Here is a 21,184-nt window from a genome sequence, read left to right as displayed (position 1 = left end):
AAGCTGAACTGTCAGCGTTTCTGTTTCAAAGATTCGAAATGATCTATAATCAAAATAAAATGAAAAGGCTCCTAGCTCTCAAGCACTAGCTCTTGTTCTGATCTGGTTCCACAAGTGCCCACTGTCATTCTGTTCCTTTTTTCATGACCACTCTTCACGTGTAAACCAAGATAGTGAATACCTGTAGGGTAAGCGATCTTTGTCAACTTCTGTTCACTCCACACACAATGGGTTGCTGATGCCTTAAGGGATGTAACTGTGTAGTACCGGCCTTCGGTAGAGGAGTAGAACATTGAACCCTAAAGTGCAGAAACAGGCCCTGATGCCCATCGAGTCTGCACCAACCACAATCCCACCCTGGCCCTATCCCCATAGCCCTACACATTTACCCGCTAATCCCTCTAACCTACACATCCCAGGACACTAAGGGGCAATTTTAGCATGGCTAATCAACTAACCTGCACATCTTTGGACTGTGGGAGGAAACTGGAGCACTCGGAGGAAACCCACACAGACATGAGAATGTGCAAACTCCACACAGACAGTGACCCAAGTCAGGAATTGAACACAGGTCTTTGGAGCTGTGAAACAGTAGTGCTAACCACTGTGCTACTGTGCTTCCCTTTGCAGGGAGGATGAAAAGGGAGAAAATTGAAAGTTCAGTTTTGAGTAAAATGAATAAATTGCAATTAGGAATAGAAACCCTGGCTGCTTTTGTTTATTGCTCCTTGGTGCCATTGGACCAAGTAACAAAAGAAAATTTGCACTACACCTGCTGCCCTGATTGAGGTCTGGTAATGGCAGACTGGGAATTGAACATTTGGTATTTGAGAATTAGTGTTCCACCAAAAGATGCATTTTTAAGGCAAATCACTGAAGGAAGGTTCAGGTTGGACAACCTTAATTATAAATTAAATGAGAAAAATAATAAGACAGAAACCAGCCACCAGCCTAACCGGTCTGGGTTTGTGCTTCATCTTCACCTCAGGAGTAGTTTTTATCTGAGACCTTTATTCCTTTTTCCTTCAAACATCTATCTAATGTACATGTTCTCATGATCTTCAGTCACAACTCTGGTATTTAACTTCACAACTCCATACTCTGTATTTTCAAAAAGAAAATTGCTCCTGCTGTTTGCCTGAATTTTTCACTTTTAACTTGTGTCTGTGTCATGTCTTTCGAAGTTGTCTGTATCTGCGCTGTCCTCTTTCTTTATAATTTTGAACACCTCTGTGCAGTCACCTCAATTGCCTCCTGTTATTACAAAAATATCCCCAGTGTTTGAAGTTTTTTTTAGTTCATTTTGCAAGATGAGGGTGTTGTCGCCCAGCCAACACTTATCGGCCATTCCTTGTTATTGTTGAGAAGGTGTTGGTCAGCTGCTGCCTTGAACAGGTATTAAGGAGGGAGTTCCAGGATTTTGACCCAACCACAAGTGAAGGAATGCCAATATATTTCCAAGGGGGAAATAAATTTGTATTTATGTTACCTCATACCAGTTAGTTTCCTAATGATTGTGTCATTCTGTTGTGTGGAGTGCAAATATGTACAAATCACTTGAACGATGGTCTCAAATTTTGAGGATTAATGTAGACTTTATCATTACATGTTGACTTGTTTGTTCTGCACATCTTCTCATAAAACCCAATATTCATTGGGATTTTTCTGGCCTTACCCACTTGTGATGCTACTTTTAATGTCTTATGAGCCCAAACGTCACCCATCTCAATCTCTGCTTTTCCACATCATCTAGCCTTCCCTCTTCCCCTAAAGTACAATTTTTTATTTAACAATATTGTTAGTGTTGAACATCTGGTATGAACATGTTGAATTAAATCCAGATTTGACTTTCTTGAAGCACTGGCGAATTGTCCCCTGAAATTGTGTGGTGCTGTTTTAGCATTTGTCCTCCTTTTGATTCAGACACTTAAGTTTAGAAAAGATCAAATTTGGAAATGGGAATTGAGCTCGATAAATTTGTGTATTATAATTGCAGCAGACAGTCGTTGCAATGAATTCCAAATTACAATCTTCAGTCGTTTGGCCCTTCTCTTTAAAATAAAGCATTTTTAGGGTTTCCTGGTGGCTCCGTGGTAAATGGACAATCTATTTGATCACTGAGGCAACTGCATTTAATTCAAAGCTCTATTCGCCCTCTGCAACTGAAGAAGAAAAAATGCCAGATGCTTATTCTGGTGGAGGTTGCAACCAGAAAGTATAGGTTTTAGAGAAAGTCAGCAGTGTTGACCTCAGTAAGTACCCTGGGCCTAGCCTTGGAAACCAAGAATGACTACTTAAGCAAGTGTTTGTCTGTGAATTTAGTTTAACTTGAGCTGCTATCTCTGAGAGACATAGGAAGCATTTTGGTAGAAGTTAACAATATTGCACCTCCATAATCAACCATTGTTACAAGATTGGTGGAACTCCTAGTTTCTCTGAACGACAAAACCCAAATGTTGATGCATGTCTTGATAGGATGTTGTTACTTTTGAAAGCCAGTCATTTGGAGTTGCTTTTGCTCAGCTGTATATGTTTGAGTTGGTGAGAACTCCAATCACTCACTCAGTGGATTCTAATTATGAATACACAGTCTGAAATCAAATAAGCAGTCTTTAAAAGGAATCAAGTCTGGCAGCTTTGTTTAATGGCCTTTAATGAACTTCTTTAGCAGCCTGTATCATAGCAACACTTTTTATTACATGGCAGTGTGGGAGAACCAGTTTGCAGATAGAGCAGTGCATAGTCATTTATTTTCCCATCTTTGCACATTATTCTTAACATTTTATCTTAGGACTACACAAGCTGCTATGACAATTCAGCCAATAGCTCCTGATTTGGTAAATTGTAATCTTTTGCTCTATGATATAATGGGCCAATTAATTTAGATGTTAAGTTTCCAAGCTATTGTAATTTAGCTTCTTGAATTGTCTTGTATATAAAAACTGCAAGAAGAGGGAAAAAAGCAATAATTTGCTAACTTTTATTTTAAGCTTGAAAATATACAAAATTTGTAGTTAAACTTAAAATGCCTATAGGTTTTGTAAAGGTGCCTTATCCTTCTGCATGTATTTCTTTTGTGTAAAATTGATCGTATGTTAAAACGGCTAAGGATGCTTTTCTGAATTTAGGTTATGTTGGCTATTTAACGGAGTTCATAGTTTTTACGCTTGTATTGTATACCTGATTATTTGATATTGACACTGAACTCAAATTGCAATGTTCCCCCAGTTCCATAAATTGTTGTTTTGGGTGCAATAACAGTGAAGTAAATAAAAACTGTCCATCTTAAAAAATGGTGCTTACTATTTATTTTTTCCTGCTCTGTATTTATTCACTTTTTGGAATACCTTGCTTAAGTTTAGGAACATAATCTAAACAGATAGTATGCTCTAAAATCCACTATCTCTATGGTTTGTGATTATTAATGTTTAGTTTTCTATAAGTGGATTACTGGAGGATAGTCTCTGCAAGCTCACCATAGTTGAAATCTTACAGATTTGTTTTCCAGATGAACTTAAGAATTGCCGTTCTGTCCCAAAGCTCATACATGGCCAGCTAGCCCAGGAAAATGACGTGCCTTAGAAAATGACAATTCTTTGAGATAACTAGTTTTGTATCAACTCCTACACCACTACTTTGAATTGAACACTTAGTGTAATAAACTTAAATGATGAGCAGCTTTATTGCTCTAATTTATAATCTTCAGTTAAAATTTATATTTACCCTGGCATTCCTTTCTTTTCTCATTTTTATGTTAACTTTTCACTTTACTTCAGTTCCATCTGTTGTTTGTATCTTTCATTTTAGGGCGGCGCTAAAATGCTTTTCTTTTTCACTAATTTGGATTCTGTTGTCTGTTTGGAGGTGGAAAATATCATAAAATCACATGATTACCTAAAAAAAAACAGATCATTTGCTTAGCCCGGTCAAAGCCTTACTGGTATGATTTGACATCCTTTCATCACTAAGATAACTATGCTTGTCTTTGAGGCATAAAATGTGTCAGTATAAAAAAAACGCTAACTAGCTATTCTCAGAAGAGCACTCAAACATATATTCTGCAGTTTGTGAATAAACTACATTATTTCCCTGTTCATTAGAAGTTGAATCTTAGTTACTTCCCATTTGAATTTTGCAAATGAGGTTGTCCTTGACATCTCTTGCATGTCTCTCCATGGCTTTGGCTTCTGAGAGATCCCTGTTTTCATTTGCAGCCTGCCCAGATGTGGAAGAATATATCAGCTCCTCCATGTTCTTGACTGTCAATTCTTCTCAGCTTTGCAGTGCCACATGTGCAAGGTATTGGAAACACACTTTGAGCAATCCTGTAGTATGCGCTATAAAGTCCTTGTTGAGGAGTGTGCTGTGTTGTAATGGTTTTTCGCAGGTCTTTGGGAATAAAGCGTTGGTGTTATGAACAGAGCTCTGATAGCTCTTATCACCCAGGATTCAACCCTGCTCTTGGCAGCTGGGAGTTCCTCAAGATGTATGTGCCATGGAAAAGAAGCATACATCTGTATTACTGTTTACTGGTGGTCATAGAGAACTTGAAGGTTAAGGGAAGGAAACTCCCTTCTGACTTACAAATACAGCTGGATATTCCCAGCAAGCCTTAAATGCCATGTGTGTGCAGTCGATTACGTCCTCTATCCGTAGGAACTGCACAATGGTCCTGAGGCTAACTGCTCTAGTGGCCTGGCTATCAGCATCTTTTGAGAATTGGATACATTTGCTTGCCCCTCTGAACAGGTTATGTCATCTCCCATTTGCATCTCATTTGTTGCAGCCTGGAAAATGCCAGATGTTCCTTGTGGAGTCCTGAAAGGATCTGCTAGCATAGATGTTTGGGCCTGCAGTTAGCTTGAGGGCTACTGATGTGGGATTTCCGCCTGAACCATGGGGCTGCATGTATTGTAGGAGTGCACATAGACCAGTTACTGCCTCCTGAAAAGCTTTACGCCAATGCACTCTGGGTTCTCCACCACCCACCAACCATACCAGTTGGTGGCCTTGTCATTTATGTTACTGTGCAACCAAGGCTCTCCTCCAGCTTCCAGGATGCAAAAACATTGGATATATGACATCCGCAAAAGGTCATACATTCCCAATGGCCAACTGCAGTTTTCTCGAGGAATGAAAGTCCATCGTTCATAGCATTGTCCTGCCAGGGCAATGATATGAATGATAGGCTTTCATTCCTAGAGCAAAATGTGATTGGCCATTGGGAATGTATGATCCTCCCATGAGCCAAACCGAGAGCTCATTCGATCCATGCTGGACTTTTTCCATAACAAACTGATCTCCTGCCAGGTAAAAGTTTCCTATCAGCACCAAGTGGCCAGCAGGTAAGCAGTTTCTGAGCAGCTATGTCAGTGGAGGCTGACTCTGCAGCTGAATCTGCCTTGTTTCGAACTTGGGGTATTTGTCCTGACTATTGACCTTCTATGTATGGTGCACCGGTCTCTCTTGGACACACAGGACAAGATTGCTGCAAGGATAGATCCTGCGTAGGCAGAGCCCTGGCTTCCTTCAGACACTTCCTTTCTTCCTGCCCCCAAATGTGCGACTGCCTTGCCGTCAGCCCAGCCGCTGTGGTGTTTGAGAAACCAAGCGCCACACTTTCCACCCCATCCTCATTCTTTGCATGATCGTTCCCTGCTGAAGTTCCTGTGCAAAGTTCGACACAGGCAGAACATCGTCTTGAATTCAAAGATTGAACAACCTCATCTGGCAATTCTTAAGCTATTGGGAAAGAGGAGATACTAGTTTCACATGCATCACTGACTTCCTCTTGAAGGTAGGATTAAATCTGGTGTGCTTCCTTAAGTATTCATGGCTGTCAAACATACTGCAAGTGGGAACCTGCCACAGGACAGCATGAGGCCTGACACATCCCAAAATTAATCACTGCATCTCAACCCACAGTTGGGAAATTGAAATTTCGGCTTCTGCCTAATTCACTCTCCTCGTGAGCTATTGAAAACTAGTGCAGCTGGGTGCATACTTGAAGTTTGGTGAACGCGGAGAAAAAGATGTTTGTTCACTTTAGCATTTTCTCCCTTGCTCACCCTGTAGGAATTGATTCTTACTCTGCTACAGGGAAAGGAGCTAGTTGTTTGAGTATCTGGTAAGTGGTTAAGATCTATTTCATTCCTAAGATTTAAAATATTATGCAAATTAGTGGTGGTTATTAAAACATATAAATCAACATTAATAGAACATTAAAGCTAAGTAATCAATTAAAACACATTTTAAGATTTGCAAGACAAGTGCAGTTGCAGCATGTGGGAGCTCCTAGATACCACAGTGATCCAGGTCAATAAGTATTTGTGGCTTGAGGAGCTCAGTTGTTGAGCTGGAAACATTGTGAGACACATTAGGGAGGGGAAAGTTATCTGGATGCTTTTTGAGGAGGCAGTCGGATTTGTTCAAGGACAGGAGATTGTGACTGCACGTGAAGCAGATGAGGGAACAGAGGGTAGGAGTGTCAGCCTCTGCAATTCTTAAGTAGGTTTGAGGTTCTCTCAGCTTGTTTTGGATGAGATTGAGGGCTGTAGGATGGATGAGCAAAATTGATCATGGCACCATGGTATAGGAAGCCATTCAAGTTGGTGAAGCAAAAAGGAATGTAGTGGTAGTTGGGAACAGTATTGTGAGGAGGATTGATGTTGTCTGCAGCAAAGAGTGAAAGTCCAGGCAGCTGTGTGGCCTGTCCAGTGCTAGGGTTCAGGACATAAGAACATAAGAAATAGGAGCAGGAGTAGGCCATCTAGCCCTTCGAGCCTGCCCCGCCATTCAGTAAGATCATGGCTGATCTGTTGTGGCTCAGTTCCACATTCCCACCCTCTCCCCATAACCCTTAATCCCCTCTCTCATCAAAAACCCATCAACCCGCGTCTTAAAAATATTTAGTGAGGCAGCCTCCACCACTTCAACGGGCAGAGAATTCCAGAGATTCACCACCCTTTGAGTGAAGAAGTTCCTCCTCAACTCCGTTCTAAACCGCCCCCCCTTTATCTTGAGGCTGTGCCCCCTAGTCCTACTATCCTTTCTGAGCGGGAAGAGTCTCTCCACCTCTATCCTATCCATCCCATTCATCATCTTATACGTCTCAATGAGACATCTGCTCAGGGCTGGAGAGGAACTTGCAGTTGGAGAAGGAGGATTCAGTTGTCAGTGATCCACTTTGCTCACAATGGCATAAGTAGAATCAGGAAAGAGGTTCTGCATGGAGAGTATGAGGAGCCAGGCACTGAATTAAAAAGCAGAACCTCAAAAGTTGTAATCTCTGGATTAGTAGCTGAGCTGAGTCCAAATTAGCATAGTGCACATAAAATTTAGATTAGTATGTGGCTTTTAAAGGACTGGTGTGGGCAAAGTGGGTTCTAGTTTGTGGGGCACTGGGGAAAGTGGGGGCAGTGTCATTGGGATGGTTGACATTTGACCCTTGCTGGGTTCTTGTGAACTACATAACTAGGGAATAGAGAGGGTTTTAATCAAAATGCGGGGTCAAGAGATCAATTGTGGAAAGATGTGATATATCAAAAAGTGGAGACAAACTGAAAAGAGTAATAAGGGAAATGAAAGCCAGAGAATGGCAGAAAGGGAGAGGAAAAAAGATCTAAAGAATGCACCAACAATCAAGACTAAATGTTACAAAGGTAACAACAAAAATACAAAATTAAAGGCTCTGTATCTGAATGTCAAGAATCCTACGTGCAAAGTAAACAAATTGATAGCGTACATTGAAGTGCATAAACTTGATTTAATAGTTATCACAGGTGTGGCTGTAGGATTAAAAGATTGGATCCTGAATATTGAGTGTTATATGACATGCTAGAAGAATAAGATGCTAGATAAAATTGTGCAAAGGTAAACAGCAGGTCAGATGATTGGTCAGCATGTAGAGAATAGCAGTGAATAACTGAGACTTTAATTAGAAGAATACTCTGAGGGGAAGCTGGCTAGAAATGTTAAAATGGATAGCAAGAGTTTCTACAGGTATTTGTAATGGAAAGGAGTAAGTAAGATGTGCATTGGTCCTGTAGAGAGTGGCATTGGGGAGTTGATCGTAGATATTAAAAATGTCAGATGCAATGAACAAATATTTTGCTTCTGTCTCCACTATAGAGGATAAAATCCAGCAATAGCTGTAAATCAAGAGGTAGAAGTTAGGGAGGAACTTATCATGAGGGAAGCGGTACTGAGCAACTGATGAAGCTGCAATCTGACAAGTTTCCAGATGGACTTCATCCTAAGGTCTTAATAAATGTGGTTAATGTGGTAGTAAACGTGTTGGTAGTTTTCCAAAATTCCATAGGTTCTGTGAAGATGCGATCAGACTAGAAAATAGCACGCATTTAGAGATGGCAGGGTGGCACAGTGGTTAGCATCGCTGCCTTGCAGTGCCAGGGACCCATGTTCAATTCTGGCCTTGGGTCACTGTTTGTGTGGAGTTTGCACATTCTCCCCGTGTCTGTGTGGATTTCCTCCGGGTGCTCTGGTTTCCCCCCACAGTCCAAAGATATTTGTGTTAGGTTGATAGGCCATGCTAAATTGACACGTCAAGGGGATTAGCAGGGTAAATATGTGGGATTACGGGAATAGGGCCTGGGTGGTATTGTGGGTGATGCAGACTCAATGAGCCAAATGGCTCCCTTCTGCACTGAAGGGATTCTATAACCCCTGTGCTCAGAAGTGAGTTTTACTGGAAACTGTTGACTAGTTAGCTTGACATCTGTTGTGGGCAAGAGGTTAGAATTGATCATAAAGAAGGCAATTAGAAAACTCGTTATTGGGAAGAGTCAGCTTGGTTTTGTGAAAGAGAAATCGTGTTTAACCAATTTATTAGGGTTCTTGGAAGGAGTCTTTTTCTAATTCATTCATGGGATTTGTGCATCACTGGCTTAGCCAACGTTTATTGTCTGTCATTTAAGAGTCAGCCACATGGCTGTGGGTCTGGAGTTCTATATAGGTCAGACCAGGTAATTTCCCTTCCCTAAAAGGCATTGGTGAACTAGGTGGGTTTTTACAACTATCCACAACTGTATGGTTATCATTTAGATTTTTGGTTCCAGATTTTTATTGAATTCAGATTTCACCATTTGCCACAGTGGGATTTGAACCTGGGTCTCTAGGGTTTCTGGATTACTAGTCCAGAGAATACCAATATGCCATTGCCTCTCCTTGTACGGTGGTTAAAAGGGAACCTGTACATGTACTGTCCTTGTCCAGAAGCCATTTGAAAAGGTGCCATATCATTTATTGATTAATAATAACCAAAAGTGTTATTGTGGAAAATAAAAGCTCATGGTGCTGGAGGTAACGTTTTAGTATGGATAGAAGATCGGCTGATTGACAGAAAACGAAGTATGTATAAATCGGTTCCTTTTTGATTGGCAAGATTTGACAGTGGAGACCTGCAGAAGTCTGTGTTGGGGCGACAACTTTTTACGATTTACATGAATGACATAGATGAGGGGAGAGAAAGCATGTTAGATAAATTTGCTGATGATAGCCATAGCTAGAAAGTATGTTGTGAAGGAAACACAAGTAGTTAGCAGTTGGATATGGATAAGTTGAATGAGTGGACAAAGATCTGGTAGATCAGTTATAATGTGGGAAGATGTGAAGTTGTTCACCTTGGCAGGAAGAATAAAAAAAAGTCAGTATCCACAGTGCAGAACGATCTGGGATTTCTGGTGCATGAGTCACAAAAAGCTGGCATGCAGGTACAGCATATAATTAAAGAATAATTCATTTAGGGGATGTGTAGGCATCGCTGGCGAGGCTGTTATTTATTGCCGATCCCTAATTTCCCTTCACAAGGTGGTGGTGAGCAGCCTACTTGAACTTTTGCAGTCCCTGTTGTGTAGGTATACTGCTGCTCAGGAGGGAGTTCCAGGACTGTGACCCAGTGACCGTGAATCAAGAAGGCTAATGGAATGCTATCCTTTATTACAAGAGGAATTAATCATAAAAGTAAAGTTTTATGCTTCAGTTATACAGGGCATTGATGAGATGCATCTCAAATACATTTCTGATGTGGGCTCTTTTAAAAAAAAACCCCTTCCAAGGTCTGCAGAAGTTCAAGAAGGCAATTTGCTACACCAACACATCAGAATAACTGAAGATGGGTACTGGATTGCCCTTGAGAGTGTTGCCTTAGACTAAGAGCATATGTATTTGATTAGATTTTAAAAATATCTACGTTATTAACCCTATCTTGCTGTCTGGTGTTTTTTAATGGGTAGTTTGAAAAGTAATTTGTTAAAATTCTATAATTGGAACCTTTATCATGAATTTTGATTACTTACAGCAACATGGCTGATTCTTGGTGACCGAGAGATTGCTCGGATGTAGCCAAGGTTTACAGCTTGAAAAGAGGCATTTTAAGTTGGGGTCGTGTGGAGGTCCACGTACTAGTGAAATGAGTTGAGACACTCACTTTTAGGTACAGTTGGACATAAATTCTCAGTTCAAGGTTGAGGAGCTGACAATACTTAGTTTCACAGTACACTTTTATGCACAATGATCAATAACTGAGAAGACAATAACAGGGGCAGTAAGAGTGTAACTGTATTCTTTAACTTGCTGTGTTTGATGCCATGGACACCATATCTACTTGGCTGACTTTTGCTGAGCTCTGAGGGCAATAATGAAAAGCATCATCCACATCCCAAAAACAGATGCATAAAAAAGAAACGAAGCACGTGCGTAATAGATAATTAACAAGAGACAAAGAGCATGTCAATAAAAAAAACTCAATTTTTCTTCCACCTCTTTCATGTAAATCACCTCTTGGCCACTTGACCATCCATCCATCCACTCCTCTCAATTCTTTTTCATTGTCTTCAAGGGTAGTAGTTGAGGGACCAAAAGCCCCTCTTAGGTCCTGATCTGAGAAGATTAAGGGATGACCAGACTGATATCTTTAAAAAGTATGAAGAATTATAATAAAGTAAATGGAAAGTTTCCACCGGTCTGCCACTTAGTAATTAGAAGGCACAGTTTGAAAGAGTTAAGGGAGACATTAGTAAAATTTATTTACCTGAAAGATGTTATAATGTGGAATTCGTTCCCACAAACTATTTTTGAAATAGCTCAAATTATTTAAATAATTGCTTAAAAATTATAAATATTAATTGGTATGAATGACTGACTGAGGAGAGTAGCCAATTGGCTATGTTGGAGAGACATAATGGGGCAAATGACCTGTTTTTGTGCTGTAACATTTTGTGGCTTATGACTTTTTTCTACATGAGCTCTATAATATTTTAGGTGAATTGCTTCCAGGCTTTGTCAGTGTTGCTTTTGATCCAGTTAATTTGAAGTTCATAAGAATAAATTAAACTGGTTTCTCATTTCTTTCCTCATTTTAATTCATTCCCCTTAAGTGAGAAAATGGTTGGCATCTGCTTGGTTCTTTATCTCAATTTCACCAAATAAGAATTCTGGGGTGTGATCTTTCAATCTACCAGACTCCAGGCAGCTACACCACCCTTTTGATTCAGTAGCTGAATATTTTTAGTTCATTTACTTATTTATATTGTAGGAAAGAACATTTCGTGTTGAATTTAGTTAGACAGCTGATTAGGCCATGTTGAATATTTGGTCAATTGTAACTTCCACTTTAATAAAGGATCTTTTCAGTATAACTACCTTTTTATGCTTAAAATCCTCAAATTAGAGTTAGATAATTGAATAGTGAAATCAGGAAGCACTTTTCCACAAAAAGAATTGTGGGAACATGGAATTATTTATTTTAAGAACATAAGAAATAGGAGCAGGAGTAGGCCATCTAGCCCTTCGAGCCTGCCCCGCCATTCAATAAGATCATGGCTGATCTGTTGTGGCTCAGTTCCACTTTCCCGCCCTCTCCCCATAACCCTTAATCCCCTCTCTTATCAAGAACCCATCAACCCGCGTCTTAAAAATATTTAGCGAGGCAGCCTCCACCACTTCAACGGGCAGAGAATTCCAGAGATTCACCACCCTTTGAGTGAAGAAATTCCTCCTCAACTCCGTTCTAAACCGCCTCCCCTTTATCTTGAGGCTGTGCCCCCTAGTCCTACTGTCTTTTTTGAGCGGGAAGAGTCTCTCCACCTCTATCCTATCCATCCCATTCATCATCTTATACGTCTCAATGAGATCTCCCCTCATTCTTCTAAACTCTAACGAGTACAAGCCTAGTTTATTCAGCCTCTCCTCACAGCTCAATCCCCTCAACTCTGGTATCAGCCTAGTAAACCTCCTCTGCACTCCCTCCAGGGCCAAAATATCCTTGCGCAGGTGCGGTGCCCAAAACTGCACACAGTACTCCAGCTGCGGCCTCACCAATGCCCTATACAGCTGCAGCAAGACCTCCCTACTTTTATATTCAATCCCCCTCGCTATGAAGGCCAGCATCCCATTCGCCTTCCTGACCACCTGCTGCACCTGCAAGCTGGGTTTTTGCGACTCATGCACAAGGACCCCAAGGTCCCTCTGCACCATCGCCTGCTGCAGTTTTTCGCCACGTAAGTAATAGTCCTTCCTACCATTCTTCCTACCAAAGTGGACCACCTCACACTTGCCAACATTAAATTCCATTTGCCATTTCCTGGCCCATTCGCCCAGCCTATCTAGATCCTTCTGCAGACTCTCCGCACCCTCCGCACAATTTGCCTTTCCCCCAATCTTGGTGCTGGATCAATTAAAACTTTTAAGACTTTGAAAGATGTAATTTTATTCAGTAATGAATCAGGAAACAGATCGAAGGTGGGTAAATGGACATGAGTTCCATGACCTAATTAAAAGGTTGAGCAGGCTTGAGGAGTGGAATGGTCAATTCCTGTACCTATGTTCCAATGTATGGAATGAAAGAGAAAGCTAATTTAAGTCTAGTTTGATGACTAAGTTTAAAAGGGGATTTTTTTTACTTTACAATGAGTGGTGTGTCTCGAATAGAGAGTTAATTAAATTGAGGTAGTCATAGATAAAACCATCAGTTTTCCTTTTCTAACAAAATCTCTTGCTTCTATGCTGTAGCTATGGCAGGTTCTTGATGAACACATGCAGGATCACTTCACTTTTAGAACCATTAAAAGAACAGTCAAGTTAATAAATTCTAGCTCATCAAGCTAATTGTAAAGATATTGCTATTCCAAATATGCAGCAGTAAGATTGTTCACTCATTGTTGGCTTTTACTGTAAAATGCATGTCTGGTTGCTTTTTGAGAAATCTGGTGTCAAACTTTCATGAAGATACAAAAACTTTACTGAAATTTAATAATTGTGCAGTGCAAGGTGATCACTGAGGAGATAGTTGAATTTGTCTTACTACTTGCACCACATGTCTACAGAAACATTAGTGATATACAATGTCAGTGCTGTCTATCGAGGAGATGTGCTTGGCTAGGTTCGAAGGAGTACACGTAGTGCAGGATGTGTCCAGAGTGAACTATATCAGATGACTGCCAAACTAAAAAACAAAGCACTCTATGTAATTGTGTTACCAAGGAATACCAGTAGATGTCAATGTTTGTACATAGATTTACACTAAAGCAATTACATTTAATTTCTTCAAAATGATTTTCCTCACATAAAATAAACATAACTGCTGGGCCTGAAAAAAAAACTCTGCATGATTGACCTCCTGTCTTGGAGATGTGAAGAAATGAAATTAAAAGGGCATTAAATGGCATCCATTCCAGTTGGGGAGATTGCTTTCAGGATTGGAGTTAAATTGCACTAGAATGGAAAGTAAGGTCACCTTTGATTATTTTTCTTTTCAAATTAGTTTGTTTACCTGCTGTGCCTAGTAAGTAAGAACTGGTTTTACAATGTTAGATACCCAAGTATATTTTTCTTAAATGTTAATACACTGTGGATACACTAATGACAGTTTCATTATCTTTTTACATAGCCAAGAAGTGCAGAAGCCTGAAGTATTAAATGATACTGGTGATTACTAAAGTCATACTGAACTGCACAACATAGCACACTCTTTTTACTGATTCAGATCATCAAGATATTTGATGGGTAGTGCTGCAAATCATTGAGTATATTAAGATCTTGCATGCAAATTGGATCAATAATGTACGGTTAAAGAATAATTTTTAAATCTGTGTAGAAGAAGGAAACCTGTGTTTTGACCATGTCTGCCTATTCGTAAATGTTAGTGATGAATCATCCAACTGAAAATGTTTTACTTCAATTTTCACAAAATTCATTCTCGCCTTCCTCTTTTTTTTAAAAAAACTGGACTTCTTTCAAAATAGGTAACTTAACAGGAAACCTTTACCCTAATAGCAAAACATCCATTCTTTGTTCTCTATAAACTTGCAAGTCCTATAATTGGGCATATTTCCTTTAAAGAAGTTGAAATGTTGGGAATTGTCAGTGTGCCAAATGGTATATAAAGACTTGACCACAGACTTGAGATCAGTAATTTAAAGGTTAATATTTGCTGAATCAATCATAGAGCTTTCAACTAATCACTTCTGAGAAAGTACTTTTATGTGCTTGTAGTGAGCAGAAACTGTGGGGGGAACTGCTTAACTGGTTGAAGTAGCAAGTAGGGGAGATGGGATGTAGTGGTAATGTCACTGGACTAGTAAACCAGAGGCTAAGGTGTTTGAGGAACATGGGTTAAAATCTCAGCACAGCAGCTAGTGGAATTTATACTAATGAAATAAATCTTGAATTGAAAGTTAGTCGCATCTGGTTCGCTTAGGTCCTATAGGGAAGGAGACTTGCCAGCCTTACCTGGTCTGACCTATGTGTGACACCAGACCCAAAGGAAAAGTGGTTGATTCCTAATGTCTTCTGAAATGGTCTGGCGGGCAATTTGGGATGCGCAGCAAATTTGGCCTTGTCAGAATTAAAAAAAAAAGTTGCTGAACAATGTGCAAGATCTTGTTTTGGGATTTCTCAATTAGCTGACCTGGGTTGTAGTCAGGACCCTGTCATCTGATTGTTGCTCCTTCGAGCTAATGATAACAAAAAAAATCTGGTAGGGATCTGGGTTTTGTTTTGTGCCTTTAAATTGTCCCAGTTATTAATCTCTGAAAAAGTCATCATCCATACTGTAAATATAACTTGGGTTCAAGGCATCAGAGCAGATATCATTGTATGTGTATTTAAATATCAAGTTTTATTTATGACAGGCTTCACATATTAGCAAAGCAGAAATATGACTAGGGCATTAAAAAGACATTGGATTATATGCCACTATTACATAGACATTTACTCCCTCCACCACTGACACACAATGGATAAAGTATGGACCATCTAATGATACATTGCAGTAACAGCACCTTCTAAAACCTGTAACTTCTGGTACCTGGGAGAACAAGAGCAACAGATGCATAGGAACACCACCACCTGCAAATTGCCTTCCAAGTCTTACTGTTATGAGAGGATAGTGATTATCATTGTCCTTGAAACTAGACTAGTCTTAAACATGCTCAATGATTGAGCTTCCAAAGGGGTAGAGAATTCCATAGATTCACCACCCTCTTGAGTGAAGAAATTCCTTGTCATCTCAATCTTAAAAGGCCTATTTCTTATGTACCAGATCTTGGCTTCCATGTGTGGATTTCTATGAGCAATATTTCAGGACATGTTTCCATTCTAATCCATATAATGCCTTAGTGACCTTACAATTCCAGACAGGTGAGATGGTTCAGTGAAGTTGATGTTTACATAAGCAGAGTAAAGTTTGATTTTCTGTCAGTGCAGGAACCCCTTATGGTTGTAGGAGGGACAAAGAGCACGAGATCAATAGTTATAGGGGACTCTATAGTTAGGGTATGGATGGGTGCTTCTGTAGATGTGAAAGAGACTCCAGGGTGGTAGGTTGCTTCCCTAGTGCCAGGATCCAGGATGCCTCTGAACTGGCAGAAAGCACTCTGAAGGGAGAGTGTGAACAGCCAGAGGTCGTGGTGCATATTGGTACTAATGACCTAGGTGGGAAGAGTGACGAGGTTCTGCAGCAGCAGTTTAGGGAGTTAGGTAGAAAGTTAAAGAGCAGGACGTCTCGGGTTGTAATCTGAAGATTACTGTCTGTGCCACGTGCCAGTAAGGTTAGAAATAGGAAGGTTGTACAGCTCAACACGAGGCTGAATAGCTGATGTAGGAGGGAGGCTTTCAGATATCTGGACCGTTGGGATCTCTTCAGGGGCAGATGGGACTTGTACAAGAAGGACGAGTTGCATCTAAACTGGAGGGGCATAAATATTCTGGCCTGGAGATTTGTTAGTGTCTCACAGGAGGATTGAAATTAGTTTGGCAGGGGGGTGGTACCAAAACAAAAGTGAATTAACTGAAGGGGAATGACAGAGTAGGGCCAGTAAGACTCAGGAAGAGCAGGCAGTGTGTGGTTGCTGATCAGAGAGGGTCTGGTGGACTGAAGTGCATTTGTTTCAATGCAAGAAGTGTAGCAGGTAAGGCAGATGAACTTAGAACTTGAATTAGTACTTGGAACTGTTGTTGCATTATGGAGACTTAGTTAAGGGAAGGACAGGATTGGCAGCTTAACATTGCAGGATGTTTCAGGTGGGTTTGAGGGGGAACGTAAAAGAGGCGGAGCAGTTACACTACTGAACTGCAGGAGCCCACCACAGAGGGCTTATACAGCGAAGCAATAAGGGTAAGAGTTCAGGAATAGGAAGGGTGTAATCACAATGTTGGGAGTTTACTGTGGGTCTCCCAACAGCCAGCGGGAGATAGAGGAACAGATATGTAGACAGATTTTGAAGAGGTGTAAAAGTAACAGGGTTTTGTGGGTGATTTTTAAAAAATTTGCCCTGTATTGACTGGGACTCAGTTAGTGCTACGGGTGTGGATGGGGCTTCTTGAAACAGTATGTAGACAGTCCAACTAGGGAAATAGTCAAAGTGAACCTGGTATTCAGGAATGAGCCTAGCCAGGTGGCCAAAGTTTCAGTAGAGTAGTAGTTCAGGAACAGTGACCACAATTCAGTAAGCTTTAAGGTGCTGATGGATAAAGATAAGTATAGTCCTCAGGTGAAGGTGCTAAATTGCGGGGAGGCTAATTATAACAATATTAGGCAGGAATTGAAGAATGTAGATTGGGACAGATGTTTGAGGGCAAATCAGCATCTCGCATGTGGGAGGTTTTCAAGTGTAAGTTGATAGGAATTCTGGACCACATGTTCCTGTAAGAATGAAGGATAAGTATGGCAAGTTTCAGCTATCTTGGATAACGAGATAGTGTGAGCCTTTTCAAAAAAAAAGGCAAGCATTTGTCAAGGCTAGGAGGCTGGGAACACAAGAAGCAAATATGAAATACAAGGAAAGTAGAAAAAAACTCAAGCAAGTAGTCAGGAGGGCTAAAAGGGATCACAAAGTCTTGACCAGCAGGATTTTTATACGTATGTAAAGAGCAAGGGGGTAGCCAGAGAGAGGCATGGCCTACTCAAGGACAGGCGAGGGAATCTATGCATGGACTCAGAGGAAATGGGCGAGGTATTAAATGAGTACTTCATGCCAGTGTTCACCAAAGAGAAGGACTTGCTGGATGATGAGCCTGGGGAAGGATGTGTAGATAGTTGGGTCATTTTGGGGTCTCGAGAAACATTAAGGTAGGCAAGCCCCAGAACTTGATGGGATATAACCCAGAATACTGAAAGGGGCATGGGGGAAATTGCTGGAGCCTTGAGAGAAATGATTGTATCCTCACTGGCTACAGGGGAGGTCCAAAAGCCTTGGCAAATAGCCAATATTGTTCCTTTGTTTAAGAAGGGTAACGAATAATCCAGTTAATTACAGGCCAACAAGCTTATGTCAGATAAGGAAATCATTGAAGAAGTGGTCATATTAGCGAGAGGCAACATAATTTTATGAAGGGGAGATTGTGTCTCATTAACTTGATCGAGTTCTTCGGGGAAGTGACAAAGATGATTGGTAAAAGTAGGGCAATGGATGTTGTTGACATGGACTTCAGTAAGGCCTTTGACAAGGTCCCTCACGGCAGATGGTGCAGAAGATGAAGTCACATGGGATCAGAGGTGAGCTGAAAGATAGGTACAGAACTGGCTTGGTCATAGAACACAGGGTAGCAATGGCAAGATATGTTTCTGAATGGGGGGGCTGTGACTAGTGGCGTCCCTCAGGATTAGTGTTGGGATCTTTACTGTTTGTAATTCATATAAATGAAAATGTAACTCGTTTGATTAGGGAGTTTGCTGACGACACAAGGGTTGGTGGAATTGCAATAACAAAAAGGACTGTCAGAGGACACAGTAGGATGTAGATCAGTTGGAGGCTTGAACAGAAGGATGGCAGATGGAGTTCAATCCGGAAAAATGTGAGAATGCATTTTGGAAGATCGAATACAGATGGAAAATGTACAGTAAATGGCAGAACCCTTAAAAGTATTGATAGGCTGAGGGATCTGGGTGTACAGGTACACCGGTCACTGAAAATGGCAGCGCGGGTGATGAATGTAGTCAACAAGGCATATGGCGTGCTTGCCTTCATTGGCTAGAGAAGTCATATTCCAGATTTATAGAACCTTAGGCCGCACTTGGAATAGTGTGTTCAATTCTGGTCACGATACTACCAGAAGGATGTGGAGGCTTTGGAGAGGGTACAGAAAAGATTTTGCCAGGATGTTGATATGGAGAGCATAAGCTATCAGAAGAGGTTGGAGAAACTTGATTTATTCTCACCAGAATGATGGAAGTTGAGGAGCGAGCTGATAGAAGTCTACAAGTTTGAGGGGCATGGACAGAGTATATAGAAGCTTTTTCCCCCAAGGTGGAAGAATCAGTTACCTGTGTGTGTGTTTAAGGTGCAAGGGGCAAGGTTTAAAGGAGATGCAGGAGGCAAATTTTTTTAGAGGATGGTGGGTGCCTGGAATTTGCTGCCGGGGGAGGCAGTGGAAGCAGGTACAATTCTGACTTTTAAGGGGCATCTTGACAAATACATAGGATGGGAATAGGGGGATATGGTCCCTGGAAGGGTAGAGGGTTTTAGTTCGGAAGGGCAGCATGGTCAGTGCATGCTTAGAGGGCCATAGGCCTATTCCTGTGCTGTAATTTTCTTTGCTTCTTTGTGAAGCAGTCTGCCCACTTGCAGCAGGATCCTGACAACATTCTGACCTGGACTGATAAGTGGCAAGTAACATAGATAATAGACAAGTGCCAGACAATGACCTCTCTAAATAGGAGACTCTAACCATCTCTCTTTGACATTCAACAGCATTATTCTGGCTCAATCCCCCAGCATCAAGATCCTGCTGGGCGGGTGAGGGCAGGAAAGAATTTACTTTGGACTAGAAAGCCGTACCCCATGCATCCCCTGAAATGTGCGTGCGCTTCACCACCGACACATAATGTAACAGCTACAAGATGCACTCCAGCACAAGATAGTGCTCTTTTGACAAAATCTTCTGAACCCATAACCTCTAGCTCCTGGGAGAACTAGGAAAGTAGATACAAAACAGAATCCATTAGCTATATGCTCCCCTCCAACCATACGGCATTCTGACTTGGAAATATATTCACAATGTGGAGATGCCGGCGTTGCACTGGGGTAAACACAGTAAGAAATCTCTCAACACCAGGTTAAAGTCCAAAAGGTTTATTTGGTTGTAAACACCACTAGCTTTCAGAACGCTGTTCCTTCGTAAGGTGAGTGGGGAGTGAGAACTCTGCACTCACCTGACGAAGGAACAGCGTTCTGAAAGCTAGTGGTGCTTACTACCAAATAAATGTTTTGGACTTTAACCTGGTGTTGGGAGACTTCTGACTTGGAAATATATTGCTATTCCTTCACTCACTGCATCAAGAATCCCTCCTTCATGCATCACATGGACTTCAGCAGTTCAAGAAGGTGGCTCACTACCACCTCAAGACCAAGTAGGGATGGGCAACAAATCCTGGCCTTGCCAGTGTGCTCACATCCCATGAGTGAAAAAATTACCTTGTATAGCTTGGTATCTAATTTTGCCTTAATGCTCCTATGAGAAGCTTTGGGATCTATTATGTTAAGGATACTTTATAAACGTAATTTATTATGGTGTCTTTCCAACACAAACCACAACAAGAGTACTTGTCAGCCAGCACGCTTTTTCAGCTTTTCAAATAATCATTTGACTTTGGGAATCTTTCAACTTAAACATGCTTGCAAACCAATGTCATGCATCCAACCTTTGTGTTTTTTTTTCCCATTAGTGTACTTCCATGTTCTAATTTTTGTTTCTAATAAAGCATTCTGGTTGATCAACGATTTCAAAATATTGCACTTTAAAATGACATTGTTTCTCAAATAAAAAAAGACTTGCACATAAGACAGTGAGCATATTGTAGTTGTGATACATAAAACAAAGATTACAGTTTTATGATTACAGACTCCTCCAAACGCCATGGTTATCCTGATTAACTGTTTACATTCTTGTTGGAAATGTATGCATGTGGACAATAGGTAAATGTTGGATTGGCCTTGACACTCTCAATGCCATTTAAACAACCTGTTGTCATTGATCTTCTGAGAACACGCGTGAAGAATGGACATTTAGATGCAGATTTCCCATGAGATCAAGCTCTGGTTGTTTTTAAATCATTCCTGCCCTTTGTTTGCTATGGAGCCAATCTCTCTCGTGATTAGCTACAGAGCATGAGAAAATTGGTAATGTGTTCTTTTGTATCATTGGAATTTTTGATCGGTGAAAATAAAACATCTCCTCATTCAAGTATTTCAGATGAATTTTGATACTTGGCACGCATTTCAACCAGAACTTGTTCTTTTTAACAGCTGGAATATTTAGTGTACTGTATTTAACTGTACAACTAATTGCGTTACACTACTTTTTTTGAGAATTTATATCTGAATTTGATTGCTGGTTTATTGCTACTGGATCTAAAGTGACACAATCTTTTTAAACAAGTATCTCTTGTTCAGTCAAGCAAGGTAAATGTAAAAACTGTGGGTCTCGCCTTACCAAAAAAAAACTCAAGTGCCGAGAAGTGTGAAAACGAGTTTAAAAATCCAATCTTGCTATACCGAGCAAAAAAAAGAAGCAATATTTGTTTCCTGCCAGCAGGAGGAGGGGGTGAGTCTAAGTTTGCCAAAAGCAAGGAGTTCACAGCGTAATTTGTCACTGCAAACCCCCTCCCTTCAAAGTTAGAGTGCACAGCATCCCCCTGTCCCTTGACACTGCCTGATGTCCTGCCAGG

The 21,184-nt window shown here is 40.8% G+C and overlaps 1 protein-coding gene across 5 annotated transcripts in view; it reads left to right on the top strand.

Annotated features, from left to right (window-relative positions):
* Positions 1 to 21,184, top strand: part of phf21b (PHD finger protein 21B) — a 209,628-nt gene that overhangs the window by 12,242 nt on the left and 176,202 nt on the right. The window lies entirely within an intron of this gene.

This window comes from Carcharhinus amblyrhynchos, chromosome 6 (assembly GCF_965287045.1).
Source record: "Carcharhinus amblyrhynchos chromosome 6, sCarAmb.v2.hapA, whole genome shotgun sequence".
NCBI classification, from domain to species: domain Eukaryota; kingdom Metazoa; phylum Chordata; class Chondrichthyes; order Carcharhiniformes; family Carcharhinidae; genus Carcharhinus; species Carcharhinus amblyrhynchos.
The sequence above is the reverse complement of the archived record's forward strand: the minus strand, read 5'-3'. Positions and strand labels throughout refer to the sequence as shown.